Genomic DNA, 13,727 nt, shown 5'->3' on the forward strand with positions numbered 1-13,727 from the left:
GACACCCATGTGCCTCTTGGATTAGCAAATTATTAATATTTTTATAGATTTGCTTTATCAGGATATCTTTCTATGAATACATTATTATCCTCTTACTCAATATATATGTGTTATTTTTACTACTGCTGAAATGCATGAGAGTAATTACATATATCATTTTTCTTTACCTTTCATCTTCTACCTCTCCAAAGTGAGGACTTTTTTGTACATAACCCATTGTACAATGATTAAATTCAGGGAATTAAAAAAATAAATTCAGAGAATTTAGCATTGTTACAATACTATTTTAAAATATAGTCCATATTCAAAGTTCATCATTTATTTCAGTAATGCTTAAATTTTTTTTCTAATACAGGAGCCAATCAGTAAGCACACATTACATTTAGTTATTAGGTCTCTTTAGTTTCCTTCAACCTAGAATGCTTTCTCAGCTTTGCTTTGTATTTTGTGACTTTGACAGTTTTGAGGAGTATAGGCCAATTGTTTTGTAGTATCTCTCAATTTGGGTTTGTTGTAATTAGAATCAGGTTATTTAGTTTTGGCAAGAATACCACATACATGATGCTGATCCTTCTCTCTCTCTCTCTCTCTCTCTCTCTCTCTCTTTTTTTTCTAGATTTTATTTATTTATTCATGAGAGACAGAGAGAGAGAGAGAGAGAGAGAGAGTGGCAGAGACACAGCCAGAGGGAGATGCAGGCTCCATGCAGGGAGTCTGATGTGGGACTCAATCCTGGAGTCGAAGGCAGGTGCTAAACCGCTGAGCCATGCAGGCATCCCATGATCCTTCTCAATCACATCAGGAAGAACATTATGTCTGTTTGTCCTATTACTGGTGATTTTAACTTTGATCCCTCATTTAAAGTGGTGTCCATCAGATTTCTCCACTGTAACATTACTTTTTTCCTTTATAGTGAATATGACATTTGAGACTGTATATACCTTGAGACTGTATATAGTTCCTGTTTATCATCAAACTTGTCCCTAATAATTTTGGTATCCACTGATTTTTTTTTTGTCTAAATCAATTTTCACCGTGATGATCACAAAACAATGACTTTTCTAACTCTGCCATTCATTGTACTTGGCACCTAATTCAGTTTCTGTTTCTACCTCCTTTTTAATCACAGTCTACTGATTTATAATCTCATCATTCATCCCTCGGCTTATCTATATTTTCTGAGTTTTCCAAGTACAAAGATGTTTTCTAAAATTATGTTTCTTCTATTAGTTTTTCTTTCTTCCTTTTTTTAAAAAAATTATTTTATTTTAAAGTAGTCTCTACATCCAACATGGGGCTCAAGCTCTCAACCCCAAGATCAAAGGTCACACACACTACCAACGGAGCCAGCCAGGCATCCCTTAGTTTTTTTCAAATATATGCACTTCCTTTGAAAATAAAATGTTACTTTTTCCTCCTTTTATACTGCAGGATCTTTCCTTAGGCTCAAGTAGGAATACTCAGCTATTTCATTTATAGAATTTTCCCTTCCTTCTATCCATTGATTGATGTCTGCTTATTTGGACTAAAATCTGTAATTCCCATATCCTCTCAAACACTATGCTTTTAAGCCCATTCCGGTTTCTTTTGTTAACTACTGTGTGCTTGTGTTTGACACATAGTAAATGCTTCATAAATATTTATCCAATGAATGACTGGCTTCAATGTATGCATTTGTATTCTTCAGGATTGCTTTTACACCCAGAAAAGGTTACTCCAGGATTCCTTGCTTTTGTAAAATTAATGTGCTATTTATTAAAGTTATAGATTTAAAGCTTGGTTCTTCCTAAAGCTTTTAAATCCACCTTATAAATCTTACTATTTGATTTATAAATGTATTAAAGTATACATTTGTAGTAATACTCTAAAAACCTTTTGCAGGGCACCTGGGTGGCTCAGTCAGTTAAGTGACTGACTTGATTTTGGCTCAGGTCATGATCTCAGGTTCCTGAGACTGACTCCTGCCTTAGGCTCCCTGCTGGGTGTGGAGCCTGCTAAGATTCTCTCCCTCTCTCTCTCTTTCCCTTCGCTTCTCCCTCTCTGAAAAAAAAAGGGGGGGGGGCATTTGCTAAATATTTGGTCCCATTTATAAACTTAGATAATTGAATTCATTTTTTTGAATTGCATTTGGAAATTTAATATATTTAAATTTAATCAATGATTCTTTGATACATATGAGTTGTCCAACTGACAAATTTCCCCAAGTATTAAATAATTTTTATGATGCTAAAAAGTTACACATAAATATGGTGTTTCTTGATATCTTTAAAGTGTTCCAATATTGTAAGCTTAAGATAGGCTTAAAATTATAGTGTAAATAGATTATTTAGCTATACAATTTCAACTAGATTCCTAAGATTACTCAGACATATTAAAATGCCAAAATTTTCTTAAATATTTTTAGACTTAATTCTAAATCGTTTGGTTTTGAGAGATGTTTCCCTGGAAAGGAAACAATAATATAAGTATTTTCTATGTAATCTTTATCTGAAATTAAAATTTAATTGTGCATCCGTTTTTATGTCAACTCTACCCCTAACTCTGCTCCAAGGTAAAAATTAGAGAATGTCTGTATAATTTTGTCAGATGAGGTCTCAAACAGGAGTCATACCAGTTAATAAACCAAAACGGACTATAAATAGTGTTTCCTCGGGCAGCCTGGGTGGCTCAGCGGTTTAGCACCGCCTTCAGCCTAGAGCATGATCCTGGAGTCCCAGGATCGAGTCCCACATTGGTGCACCCTGCATGGAGCCTGCTTCTCCCTCTGCTTCTCTCTCTCTCTCTCTCTCTCTCTCTCTCTCTCTGTATCTCATGAATAAATAAATAAGATCTTTGAAAATAAATAAATAGTATTTTCTTTGTAGTCTAATAATAGTACTTATGCCTACCAATATTATAGCACTTAACACTGATTGCAGTCACTTATTTTCTTATGAGTCTCCCTCAATTTTCTGTGAGCCATTTGAGGGAAAGCACTGCTTTTTCCCCATGTCTGTATCCCTGAAAACCAACACAATACTTAGGGAAGTCATATTTGTTAACTGCTAAATGAACACTTGAATAACTGAATTCCAGTTTCAATGAACTTGGGCAAATTGTCGTTCCATCCAGTAGAGGGCAGCTGTGCACACAGTACTGTACAGAGCAACCCCTACATCAAGACTGAGTAAATCAAAAAAAAAAAAAAAAAAAAGACTGAGTAAATCAGCCTTCTGAATTTGAAAAATTCTATTCCTTCCACTCTCTGATTATAGCAGGGAGGGCCACTCCCCTACTCCCACCCCACCCCACCTCGGGCCCATGCCAATAGACACAGAATCAAGATCAGTTATTTTGAACAATTTTTCTTGTTTTATTGGAAAATCTCAATCAAAATCTTCTTTAGAAATGCAGAATTCTCTTACTAGAAAACACTTGAAAAAAAAATCCATATGGGCAATCTTTAAAAAAACAAAACAAAACAAAAATACTTTGATATATTGATATATTTATACAGAATTCTAGAAATTCTAGGTGTTGTCATCACCCTTTAATATATTACATTAACTTGACCTTTAGAGAAATTATTTCCATATGACTTTTTGGCTCATATCATACACTAAGCTGCCTTAGAGGAAAAAAATAGAGGTAATCATGTTCATAAAGGGCATTCTATTTCTAGTATAGCTTTGTGTAGTGTGCAGGACTGGAGAAAGGATGATTTCTCTTGTTTTTTTTTTTTTTTTTCCAAAAGAAAAGATGTACCCACTGAGATGCACTGATCTTAGACAGTAGAAAATGGACTATCCTGGACAGATTGGAACTGTGTAAAGTTCTGTGTAAAACAAAAGTGAATAGTTAACATGTTATTTCATTCACTCTCACAGCTGTTCTATGAAATATGCAGAGGTAGGTTTATCAGGAAGCTAAAGAAATATGATTCAGGATCCTCATTTGTATGACCCCTCCCAAGATCCTGAAAGGGGTTGCAACAGTGTCTTTGCATGGCTGTATGTTTTGGTTAAAATTTACAGGAAACCTTTTATTTTTATTTTTATTTTAAAGATTTATGTATTTGAGAGAGAGTGTACAAGTGGGGGCAGGAACAGAGGGAGAGAGTCGCAAGTAGACTCCACGCTGAGTGTGCTGCCAATGTGGGGCTCTATCTCACAACCCTGAGATCATAATCTGAGCAGAAATCAAGAGCCCAATGCTTAACCAACTGAGCCACACATGCCCCCAAAAGATCTTTTAATGGCAGTTGGTTAAGATCAAGAATTAAACTTCATTTCCCCTCTTCCACTTCCCTCTTCCTTTGGGGGTAGTGTTAAAGGGCTGTGGGTAATTTTAGGATGTGATTGTGGGGATCTAAAATTAGGGATACATTTAATTTAATTTGAGTTTATATCATATATTTTTGTATCTCACAGCCACTTCTGTGTCTAGCATATACGATGAGAAGTTGCATCATGATTTAAATGTGTACAAAAGCACCAATATTTATCAGAATTCCTCTGTCTGTGGGACACAAATCTGTAATAGAGCTTCCAACAGCAAGTATATATGTAGGAATTCTTATGTTTTAATATCCCAACTAACAGTAGTAAAATAAAAAATCATCTAACCAAGCTGGAAGACTAAATTGTTTTCCTATTCTCACCACTGAAAATGGTACTACAACATTTACATCACACAAAGAGGTATTCAGAGAAAATGAAGATTAAATGCAGAGAGAAAATATATTAGCGGTGTGTCAGGTAGTTAATAAAATATATTATTTTCCTGGGTTTTGTGATGTTGTGATGTTTGTCAACTGCTTAAATCTGTACTTTGTTATGGTGTCTTTTCTTATTCATATCCAATTTTGTGTTCATAATTTTTTATTCTTTTCCTTAAACTCGGGCCCTCAAAACTGTATAAGATTCAGGACCCCAAATCCTGGCTTCTATTCTGGAAATAGCAAAATAGAGCCTCAGGAGATTAACAACTTCAAGTCACAAAATTTGTAGGGTTCAAACTCAGACCTGTAATCCCAAGGTCAGTTTGAAGATCAGTCTTGTCTTACCTCTTCTAACCAGTTCGGGTTTGTTATAAGCAATGTATATATCTGAAGAACATTTGCATGCTCACATTTTGAGATTTCATCTTAAATTCGTGTCCAATAAGTTTAAAGTTAAATTTCTTTGTCAATAAAATGGAAATAACAAGTGTTGATAAGGATGTAGAGAATTAAACCCTCATGCATTGCTGGTGGGAATGTAAAATGGTGCAGGTGCTAAGGAAAATGGTCTGGAAATTCCTTAAAAAGTTAAATACAGATTCACCATTTGGTCCAGCAATAACACTGCTAAGTATATAAACAAGAGAAGGGACAACATACATCTACACAAGTGTACACAAATGTTCATACCAGCATTGTTCCTAATAGCCAAAAAGCAGAAACTCAGATATCCGTCAACTAATAAATACTAAACAAAACGTAATATGTCCCTACAATACGATATTCTTCAGGCATTGAAAGAAGTGAAGTTCTGATTCATGCTACAACATGGATGTCTGCAAAACATCACACTAGATGAAAGAAGCCATGCATAGAAGGTCACATACTATATAATCCTATTTTTATGAAATATCCAGAATAGGCAAATGCATAGAACGGAAAGTGGATTAGTGGTTGCCAGGAGACTCTGGGGGATGGTGAGTCATTGTTACCAGATATGGGTGTCTTTTGGGGGTGATGAAAAATATTCTGGAATTACATATTGGGGCTAATTGCACAAGGTAGTGAATATACTGAAGACCACTGCAGTGTACTGTTTAAAAGGGTGCATTTTATTGTATGTGAACTGTATTGATTTAAAAAATAGAAAGGAGAAGTTAAATTTATAGCTAAATTTCTTATTCTGAGGCATGTATCCTTTTACCTACAAAACCTTGATAAAGTAATACAAGAGATTTATTAAAATTTTAGCACAGGATTTCTTTTTCTACAGGGTTGTTTTTGGCAAGAAGCCTACTTTCATGGGTGATTTTTCTTATCCAGAATTCTGAGAATTTACTTGGCACCCAGTAAACATTATGTTGTGTTGATTCTCTAATTCCTAGTCTAACCTATAGGTCACTGGAAATGTTTAAGACTTTATATCTACAAAGGAAGAGACTAGAGAAATAACAATAAGTCTAAGAGAAGGTAACACATACACTCAGTGGTGGATCCTCTGGTTGGCTCCCCTGAAAGCGTTGCCTAGCTCAGCTGTGCTGCAAACTCTTCAAGGTAAAGGTAAAACAGGTGATCTCACACTGAAATTATTCAGAAAACAAGTCGCTCACAAAATACCACAGGTATATTTTCTCAGGAGTTATTTCTGATTCTCTCCTAAAGTGCATTTCAGTTTGGAGTGCTTGGGTGGTGCATGCAGTTGGTTGAGTTTCCAACTCTTGGTTTTAGCTCTGGTTGGATCTTGGTGTGAGATCCAGCCTTCTGTTGGGCTCTAAGCGCTTGAAGTCAGCTTCAGATTCTCTCTCTCTCTCTCTCTCTCTCTGCCCCTCCCACTCATGCTCTCTCTCTCTCTTAAATAAATCTTAAAACAAACAAATAAATAAATAAATAAAATGCAATTCAGTTTGACCAGCTCCAGTTTCTCTCACCTGGAGATTTTGGATTTTTACCCTTAAACTCAGAATAACATATTCAGATAATTCAGATTTTATTTAATCCCAGTCTTTATTCAATGAGTACAAAATGGTGTGCCTCAACCTTTTATCTCCTCAGAATTTTTTTAGTAATAGTAATAATGACTGCTATGAAATGTACACATGTATGTGAATATATATCATATATTCAAATAACATATCAGAGGTCAAACTCTGTAATCCCATACCACAAATATCATTGTTAAGACAGTATAGATAGGGCCATGTTCATCCCTACATCTGTATTAGTGGTTCTCTATCGAGGGCAATTTTGCCTCTAGGGGACATGCGGCAGCTCACTCTGAACTTGGGAGTTCTTCCTAGAAACCACTGGTGAAAGTGATGCTCAGCTGGATTTAGACCTCTATATTGGGTTTCAGGTTTCTTAGTTTACAGTTTTCCCATAGGGCAAAGAACTTTCTTTTTAAAAAAGATTTTAAGTAATCTCTATACTCAAGGTGAGGCTCGAGTTCACAACCTGTAGAGCAAGAGTCACATGCTCCACTGACTGAGCCAGCCAGGGACCCCAAGAACTTCTTTTTATGTATTTTTCTATCACTTCAATGCGAGTTTGGCAGGTGTGAGATAAACACATTTGCTCAGGCCACCGAATTAATATGCAAATTTTAAATTTCAAAACATATTGTCAAAATCAATCTTCCAAAATAAAATTTGTACCAGTTTACACTTCTATCAGTAGTTGACAAGAGTGCCAGTTTCCCATTCCCATGCCAGCGCTGGGCTAAATCTCTCTTCAAATTTTTCTTAGCTTCATTGATTCAAAATATTTTTCTTTTGATTTGTGTTTCTCTGATTTTCAGTGAATTTATGATCTTATGTGTCGTGGGAGGTTTTTGATGACTACTTCAATTTCCTCCCTGGTTATTGGCCTGTTCAGGCTTTCTATTTCTTCCTGTTCCAGTTTTGGTAGTTTGTGGTTTTCTAGAAATGTGTTCATTTCTTCTAGATTGCCTAATTCATTGGCGTATAGCTGCTCATAATGTTTTTAAAATAATTTGTATATTTCCTTGGTATTGGTTGTGATCTCTCCTTTTTCATTCATGATTTTATTAATTAGAATAAAGTCTGTGTAATACCATCTTAGCTTCTGTTTCTGCAAATTTTGTTAAATCTCCATTCATTGTTTTACTGAAATGTTTGATGATTTTTTTTTATCAATTTGAAAGATGTACTAATGCTAGATGCATTAATTACATTTCTGCTATGTATTTTCTGCGTGTATTTTTCCCAGTTTGTCATTTATATTTTATTATTATTTATGGTCTATTTTGCTCTGGAAGTTTAAAAATAAGTTTTGTAGTTAGACCTGTAAATATTTTCCTTCATGGTTTCTGATTTTAGTGTGGTTCTTAAAACATTCTTTTGTTTTACTTTCTTTTTTTTGTTTGTGTATTTTTTAAAGTAATCTCTATGCCCAATGTGGGGCTTGAACTCTTGACCTTGAGATGAAGAGTCACATGCTCTATTGACTGAGCCAGCCAGGTGCCGCCCTCTCTCTTTTTTGTTTCTAGAGGTAAATGCATAATCTATCAATGTTTTTTCCTTATTAATATAAATATTAAGCAGCATTGAATTTTCCCTGAATAGGATTTTTAACTATATTGTGACATAGTTGCTATACTCTAAATAGTTGGTAATTTCAAAGTTTTTTCAATTTTATTATATAATTTCAATTTTATTTTATTTTTTTTATATTTTATTTATTTATTCATAGAGATGCAGAGAGAGAGAGAGAGGCAGAGACACAGGCAGAGGGAGAAGCAGGCTCCATGCAGGGAGCCGGATGTGGGACTCCATCCCGGGACTCCAGGATCACGCCCTGGGCTGCAGGCGGCGCTAAACCGCTGCGCCACCGGGGCTGCCCTAATTTCAATTTTAATTTCTTCTTTACCTAAGAGTTATTTAGAGGTGTCATTTAACATTTCCAGGCAATTGATTTTTTGAAAAGTTTCCTTTTCATTGATAGCTTCTATTTTTCAGTATTATTTTGGTCAGCAATTTCTGCTTTGTAGAATTTATTATTTATGACAATATAATCCCTTAATCTCTGTGCAATTTCATTTATTCTGAAATACTCATCTTTAACCAGCCTCATGAGATCACTCACACCATCATCATCTCTCTTTACAGAGTGAGTCTTTCCCAGTTTCACCTAAACTATTATAATTTGATCCTTACTGGCTTCTCTCAATTCAGAATGACACTTCCTTTATACATTTCTAGAAACATGTGACATTTTCTGAGGTATGAAGAAAATGGTCTTTTTTGCATTTGAAGAGTTTTATTATAGTCCAGATCACAGGTAGATGGGAGATTATGGAGACTCTGAACTAGACCTACAAGGTGGAATGGGCCTTGCAATAGCAGCTACAGAATGTCCTGGAAGGTGGGGAGGGAGTCCAGGTCAACAGACAGAATAAAATTTTTGAGAGATCTGGAAAATCAACAATATTGATCTCAAGGTAGTCCAAAAGTAAGATAGGGAGTGCTTAAGAGGCTTGTGGAATAAATAAAGGTGAATTCTGGAGGCAATGAAAATCGGAGATGCAAATAGATAGGTAAAGGGGTGCCTGGCTGGCTCAGTTGTTAGAACATGCAAATCTTGATCTTGAAGCTGTGAGTTTGAGCCCCACGTTGAGCATAGAACCTACCTGAAAAAAATAAAAAAGGTAGAGAGATCAACCACTGGAATTGACAACTGAGAAGAAATCAGATCTCCGATCCTAAAAAGATTGCTAACCTGGAAAGGTGACCAAGATTAGAATTAAGGAATGTGGAACAAGATGGAAGAATGCTGGTCATAATAATTCAGGTAAAATGTCAGAAGTATGGAAGAATAGATGTGATGGTATCAAGTCCAATATTTTCGGTTTAGAATTCCTTCAGTGCCTTCCAAAGATTAGAACTGACCCTAGTGATAAAGTATCCCCTGGTTTAGATAGGGGGTTGGTGGCAGAAAGGAGATATTAGGCATAATTTGACATAACACATGGAAAATCCAATTATTCCATTAGAAGTCTCCTTCTGTAAATGATGCTATACAGTGGAACATTTTTTCAAGTTTTACTGAAACATGATTGACATACAGCACTGTATGAGTTTAAGATGTACAGTATAATGATTGACTTACTGTGAAATGATTACCACAAGAAGTTTAGTAAATATCCATCATCATATAGATACAAAAAAAAAAAAAGAAAAAAATTTTTTTCCCCTTGTGAAGTCTTCAGGTTTACTCTCTCAGCCTTCAAATATACCACATGGCAGTGTTAACTGTAGTGATCATATTGTACATGACATCCTCATTACTAATTTATCTTATATATGGAAATTTATACCTTTTGAATAACTTCGTCCAGTTCTTCCACTCTTTACCCCTGTCTCTGGTATATTTGATTTTTTTCTATGAGGCTTTTTTGTCTGTTTTTGTTTTTGCTTTTTTTTTTTTTTTTTTTTGGTACTCACATTGAAGAATGTTTGTATTAGCCAGGAAATAAAGAGAATAATATAATTCTGTGTATCCATTATCTAGATTCAACAATTATCAACATTCTGCAATTTTCATTTCATCTCTCTCTTTTGTTCATGATATATTTGAGGAGTCAAATGCACAAATACACAAAGTATCATCCAATTTTTATTTTAAAAGTAACACACACAGGGATCCCTGGGTGGCCCAGCGGTTTGGCGTCTGCCTTTGGCCCAGGGCACGATCCTGGAGACCCGGGATCGAATCCCACATCGGGCTCCCGGTGCATGGAGCCTGCTTCTCCCTCTGCCTGTGTCTCTGCCTCTCTCTCTCTCTCTCTGTGACTATCATAAATAAATAAAAATTGAAAAAAAAAAAAAGTAACACACACAGAAAGAGAAGGAGAGTGTGTGCATGCCTCTGTGTGTGTGTATTTAGTAAGAGATCTAGAAAAAAACACATCTGTGATTACGTGATTATTTCTAGTGTGGGGAGTGAGATAGGTAAGAATAAGGTAAGTAGATTTTATTTTTTTTTTAATTATTTTAGAGAGAGAGAGAATGAACTGGAGGTGGGTAGGGGAGAAGGGGCAAAAGGAGGAGAGAAAGAATCCCAAGCAGGCCCCACACCCACCTCAGTCTCAGGCTCAATCTCGCAACCCTGAGATCATGACCAGAGCCAAAATCAAGAGTCAGACGCCCAACTGGCTGAGCCACACAGGTACCCCAGGGAGATAAGATTTTAATTTTTTACTCTATACTCCTGGGTTGGTTTATTTTTATTTATTTTTTTTTATTTTTTATTTTTCCTGGGTTGGTTTAAAAAACAAAGATAAAAACAATATCATGTATTGCTTTTACAACTAAAATAAGTGAAAAAAATAAAGGAAAGCATTTTACATACAGGGCTTAATAAAATCAACCAACATTATTATCACCATTAACTACAGTGTTTTTTTTTTATAATAAATTTATTTTTTATTGGTGTTCAATTTGCCAACATACAACTTCGGTGTTCAAGGGAGATATTTAGTTGCACATTTATCTATGGCCTTTGTAATATTTTCCATTTTTACTGTATCAGATATCAGCATGTTGAACCAATTTTAATATATATGACTGCCAAGGTAACAATATGTAGAAAACTTGCAGTATTTCCAGAAAAGAAAAAACTAAGCTACCCGGTGACAGCAAAGGCCTGAACAAAATCATGAGGAAGGCAGGGAGCTGTTAATAATCGATTTGATCAGTGCAGAGTGAGTTGTCACAAGATGAAGAGTGGCCAAATCCTCTGTGTTCCATTTACATCAAATGGGAGGTGAATGCAGGTATTGCATGCTCTCTGGAGACTGATAAACCCATTACTCACACAATAAACATTGTATTGCAGTGGCAAAGCTGCTACCCTGACAGACACTAGTTCTTTGTTTCTCTTCTGTGAACACACAAGATAACTTTCAAAAAAGCAGTGAATTAGTGCATAATATTGAGAAAAACTTGAATAAGTGCCTGTTACGGACTGAATTGTGTCCTTCCAAAATTCAGATGAAGCCCTAACCTCTAATGTGGCTGTACTGGAGGTAGAGCCTCTAAAGAGGTAGTAAAAGTTAAATGAGGTCGGAAGGGTGGGCTGCTAATTTGATAGGACTGGTGTCCTTTTAAGAAAGGGAAGAAAAAAAAAAAGAAAAGAAAAAGAAAGGGAAGAGACTCCAGAGATTTCCGTCTCTGTATGTGTGAAAGCACAAAGGAAAGGCCACGTAAGGACACAGAGACAAGGCATCTATCCACAAGCCAGGAAGAGAGGCCTCAGCAGAAACCAATCTTGCCATTACCTTGACCTAGGACTTCTAATCCCCAGAACTGTGAAAAAATAAAATTCTGTTGTTTAAGCCATTCAGACTATGATACTCTGTTATGGCAGCCCTGGCAGGCTTAATACAGTGCCCTAGTATCTTTCTTGAAGATTCTTTCATTTAACCAAGATCGCCTCTTGTCTTTTTTCAAAGGATTCAAACTTCCAGTTTCATCTCTATCTATTGTCCTCAATCTTGTTTTCTCTCAACCATTTCTTATCATTTTTGTGTTGCTCAGATTTTATTAAAATAGAGTCTTGTGCTCTTTAGATAAGAAACTGAGGAAAATGTACGTAATACAATGTGATTTTTGTTTTTTGAAATGACTGGTTAAGAAAAATATACCTCATAAGTCTGGTTTAGAATTAAATTGCCAAAATACCTTAATTTCCATACACATTTTATTATCTTCTTTATACCCTGCATATTAACTTTATTCATCTGAATCCATTTGAAAAATGGTGACCCTCCCCATCAGGCTATCAGGATTACTGTTTCTAGTCAAGTAGAATTGTCAAACTATTATTTTTTTGTGAACGTCAGAAGTAAAGAATTCTCTCTTATCATAATGACAACAGCAGCAACAACAAAATGGCAATTACATGAACTAAAAGATATGTTATTACTATTGTGGTAAACATCTCTTACTCTATACATGTATCAAGTCCTTAGTACACTTTATTTTATTTTTTCTTAGTACACTTTAAACTTACACAGTGTGGTATGTCAATTGTAGCTCAATAAAGTTAGGAATTTTTTTTTAAAAGAATTAATTCCACCTTAAGTATTATTGTTTTCAATACTTGTCAGGATCCCTGATTTAGCTTGATTTAGTTAATTTGAACTGTGCACATACTAGTCCTCAAAATTCTTATAGGTGAGTGATGAACCCAAGCTAGCAGAAAAAAGATCCAAAAGAATATGACTCTTCATAATAAATAAATGCTATAGACTATTTTCATGTAATTAGTTCTTAATCATAACTGGCTGTAAGACCTTTGGCACTTAGCTTCTTGTTTTTTGTCTGTAAAGAGAAGGTATTCACTGCTATTGTTTGTGTTTTTTCCTGAGATTCATGGTTCAGAGAAAAGTTTGAGAGGCACCGGACAAGATGATCTGTAAGATTCCTTCAAGTTCTAACATTCTTTCAATCATATGTCATAATTCACAGTCCCAGCTGCATGGCATGCTGGGACATTCAGACAAGCCGGATCAGGGACCTAGGAGCAGAAAGGGGCAGTGCTGTGGAGAAACCCCAGGGGCATTAGCTCAGCCTGAGGAAAAGATGTGCAATCAAACCAGCAAATTCATGGGGATGTGGCTAACTCCAGGTGACTCTAAGGCAGCATATTCTTCAAAGGGAAAACTTGATTCTGATAGCAATGGTCATAATGCTGTGCGGGTGGGTTTCCAGAATCTTAAGACTCAGAGTAGAGTCATTGTGGGGAATACCAAGAATTCTGGAGCAAAGACAGTGGAATAAACTCAGTGAAGGAAATCTGGATTATGGTTTACCAAGCTGGGATTTAGGACCAACCTTTACTTTCAGTAAGGAAATTGCTTGGGGGCAGAGAACCTTAGTAGACAAATCAGACACACTGGCTATATTTGGGAGCCATAAGTGTGGGTGTGTATCTGTTTGCCTTCTGGGAGTGAAAAATTGTAGGCAGGCTGTGGCTCAGTGCTTACACAGGCTTCCAGGACTCTCTTCCT

The 13,727-nt window shown here is 35.8% G+C and overlaps 1 long non-coding RNA gene across 1 annotated transcript; it reads right to left on the reverse strand.

The window, feature by feature from the left end:
* Positions 1 to 8,934: 8,934 nt before the first annotated feature.
* On the reverse strand, positions 8,935 to 13,147 carry LOC140605505 (uncharacterized). Its single transcript, XR_012008155.1, has 3 exons — positions 13,011 to 13,147; positions 9,434 to 9,604; positions 8,935 to 9,344 (listed from the first exon to the last, which is right to left on the reverse strand). It is a non-coding gene; the product is annotated as an uncharacterized lncRNA (long non-coding RNA).
* Between the last annotated feature and the right edge of the window lie 580 nt (positions 13,148 to 13,727).

Source organism: Canis lupus, chromosome 15, assembly GCF_048164855.1.
Source record: "Canis lupus baileyi chromosome 15, mCanLup2.hap1, whole genome shotgun sequence".
In the NCBI taxonomy this organism is placed as follows: domain Eukaryota; kingdom Metazoa; phylum Chordata; class Mammalia; order Carnivora; family Canidae; genus Canis; species Canis lupus.